Below are 3,644 nucleotides of genomic sequence, written 5' to 3' on the forward strand. Positions count from 1 at the left end.
TCATTCTTTGCGAGCACGCAGACATGCAGCTGATTCTCTGTATTGATCTTGTATCTCGCAGCCTTGCTAAACTCACTGTAGTTACAGTAGATCTATTTGTTCATCTTTTCTTTGTAGATAACCACGTTTTCCGTAAATAAGGACACTTTGCTCTTTCCGCCCCCGTTTTTTCCCTTTGGCTTGTCGCACTGGCTCAAACCTCCAGCACGTTAAAGAGAAGATTTGAGAAGAGACAGCCTTGTCTTGTCTCTGACCTGAGAGAGAAGTCATCCAGGTTTTCATCATTGAGTTTGGCGCCCTTTATCAGGCTGAGAAAGTTTCCTCTGATTCCGAGTTTGCTGGGATTTAAACAATTATGAATGGCTATAGGACGCCATCAAATGCTTTTCCTACACCTATTGAGATGATGATACGGTTTTTTATTTTTAAATTTAATAGGGTCACCTATGGCCACGCCACCCGGAACAAGCCCGATCCCGTCTGATCTCGGAAGCTAAGCAGGGTCAGGCCTGGTGAGTACTTGGAGGGGAGACCACCTAGGAAGACCAGGCGCTGTAGGCGTAAAAAATTTAAAAAACTAAGGGATCGTAAACTGACAAAGTCCTTGCAATATGTGAGGTCAACCAAGGGTTGCCTTGTCTAAAAAATAAAATTACAATTAAAAAAAAAATTTAATAGCGTCAACTAAATGGGTTGATTTTTTTAAATGTTAAACCAACTTGTGTTCCTGGAATATACCGCACTTGTACATGGTTGGACTGGAGCGGTTGAGTTTTCCTTCAGAATTTCTGCCTCCGTGTTCGTGAGGAACCCCGTCTTATTTTTTTCTTGTGTTTTTCCGACGTCGGCATCAGGGTACCGCTGCCTCAGAAGGAGCCGGGAAGCATTCCCTCCTTTTCGGTGGCTCTAAATGAGTTTACGTAGAGTTGGTTTTATTTCTTCCTTAAATATTTGAAAGAGTTCATTAGCTGTGCTGCCTACGCCTGGAGTTCTCTGTAGGAAGGCTTTGATCCACAAATTTAATTTACAGAATAGATATGGGCTATTCTGGTTACCCATTTCTTCTCGAACGATCTCTCCTGGTTTGCGTCTTTTAAGGACTCTGTCTCTGTCATCCTCATTGATGACTTTATTGACTTCTATAAAGGTCGTGACATTCTCTTATTATTCTTTTAGCACCCGTAGGATCCGTAGTGATGTCACTTCACTCATGCCTGACATCGGGAATGAGCGTCTTTTCTTCATTTTAGGAAAACCTGTTTGGGTTTTATAAATTCTATCGACTTTTCCAAAGAACCGGCTTCTGATTCCACTGTTTTCTGCTTGCTTCGTCGATTCTGCTCTGATTCTCATTTTTTTATTTCTTCTACTAACATTAAATTTAATTTGCTGTTTTTCCGATTTTGTAGACCTCTTTTCTGTTCTCGTGTGTGCTGAGTGCTTTCAATTTTCTCTAAGGACTGCATTCCACACATTTCGAAGTACTGCGTTTTCGTTTTTATTTGGTTCAAATCTGGTTCATTTTTATTTGGTAGTTTCAAATTTCTCTCTTGATTTATCCTTTGAGTCATGGGTTATTTAGACCTACTTTTTTTATTTCCAGGTATCTGAAGATCTTTCGAGATATCGTCCTCTTATTAGTCTAATTGAATTCCATTGGCCTGAGAATATACTTTGCCTAACTCAAATCCTTCTACATTTTTCAAGGGTTGTTTTACAGCCCAGTAAGGTAGTTTAACTTAGTAACAATTTCACATGCATTTAAGAATAATGTGGATTTCTCTATTACCGGCTGGAGTTTTCTATCAATGTCAGCCGGGTCAAGGGGATTACCGTGTTGTTTACCTTTTCTCTGTTTTCAAAATGTCCCGCCCATGTGTCCTATCGAGCACGAGGGGGAGGAGTGCTGGCCGTACGTGGACATTTGTCCCTTTCTCCTGAAGTCCGACACTTAGGATTGTTACATCCTCTAACCGACCCCGAATTGTCATGAAAAGCCCTTTTTAACCGGGTAATATTCTTTGCTTTGAAATCTACTTTTCTCGACATCAAAATGGCCACCCCAGGTTTCTTTCTCCTTTCCCCGGTTTTCTAAGAAGCCCAAAGCTCGAGGACCGTTTGAGGGTCAGGTTGTCACAGGGCTGTCCTCGTGGGTGTCTGTCGTCCAGAAGCCACACTGCTGCTCGGAGTCTCCCGTGCACCGTGAGTCACGGAGGCGGCCGCTCTTTCCCTCTGCATTGCCCCTGCTGGTGACTGAGCGTGGGACGTCCCTCTCCAGCTTTGTGACGTCACTGCATCATGGTTAGACAGCGTGGCCTGGCCGGCTCGTCCCGTCATGAATGGGATGCACTTTCTTCCCGGTCTGATACCCGCCTGGAGAACGAGGCGAACTCCATGCGGAGCAGCCCCGCCTCCTCCGGGGGGCTGGGTGGCAGCTTTCCCAGCGGGCGCGACGGGCCCTCCACGGGTCTCGGCCACAGGAGCCCGTCAGCCCCGGGCCTCCCAAGGGGCCCGGCCGCAGCCACGCTGAGGAGGCAGGGTCGGTGGAACCTGGCGACAGGCCGGCTGACTCGTCACTCGCTCAGCACGTCGCTGCCTCTCTCTAGCCCCTCTTCACGTGCTTGTCACATGGGCGTTTTAAATGCGGGTTGTATCGTTACTCGGGTATGGCGAGGCCGACAGATCTGACAAGATGATGGCAGCTCCCAGTTCCCGAGACGGGGGACAGACGGGGGACACCGGGCTTGGTCAGGGAGCAGGGGACACGTGGGCAAGGGCCTTTACTGAGGGCTCCAAGGGAAGAAACGGGCGAGGCAGGACGGCAGGCTCGGGGCTGGTTAATTTGAATGGTCTCGGTGGGCTTTGGGGCCCCATCCCTGGTGGTCTGGGGCCCGCCCTGGGTGATTAGGGCAGGGGACAGTGTCCTGAGTGTGGGGGCCCATGGCGGACGGGCGGGAGGGCTCCACTGGGCACGTCTGGGTGAGTGGCCCCGCGCTCTGAGGGGACGCAGGCAGAGGAGCCGGCTGATGGAAGGGGGCTGGGTCTCCCTGCAGGGGGCTGGGTCTGAGGGGCCTGTGGGCTGGCTGCGGCACGGTGCAGGTGTCACGGGGGACGCAGGTGTCGCGGGGAGCGCAGGTGGCCAAACGCGGTCCATCGCCTGCTTTGTGCTGCCCGCGAGCCAAGGGCAGTTTTCACCTTTTTAAGTGGTTAAAAATTAAAATTCATACCTGTGGGCTATTTTCAAAAGTGTGATAAAAACTAAGGGACAACGGCAAGTGCTGGTGAGGACGTGAGGAAATCGGGGCCGTGGGCCCCGCTGATGGGAGGCAGAGGGGCGCGGCCACCATCCCCACAGTCTGGCGGCTCCTGAAAAAGGCAAACGGAATAAGCGTGTGACCTGGCAATCTCGCTTCTGGGTATGTCCCCAAAAGAAGGGAACGCGGGGTCTCGAAGAGGTGTTTGCACCCCACGTTCACAGCAGCATGACCCGCGTGTCCGTCACCAGACGCGTGACGGCACGTGGCCGTGGGCACCGTGGACTCTCGTCCGGCCTTAACGGGCGGAGGGAGTTCTGACACCGGCTAAACATGGAAGCCCTTCGAGGACCCTGTGCTGGGGGAAACGACCTGGTCGCAGAAGGACAA

General features: G+C 50.7%; 1 pseudogene; it reads left to right on the top strand.

Annotated features, from left to right (window-relative positions):
- The first annotated feature begins 442 nt into the window (after positions 1–442).
- LOC111746429 lies at positions 443–561 on the top strand (annotated as a pseudogene).
- The last annotated feature ends 3,083 nt before the right edge of the window (positions 562–3,644 follow it).

Source organism: Pteropus vampyrus, unplaced genomic scaffold (genome assembly GCF_000151845.1).
Source record: "Pteropus vampyrus isolate Shadow unplaced genomic scaffold, Pvam_2.0 Scaffold187, whole genome shotgun sequence".
Classification (NCBI taxonomy): domain Eukaryota; kingdom Metazoa; phylum Chordata; class Mammalia; order Chiroptera; family Pteropodidae; genus Pteropus; species Pteropus vampyrus.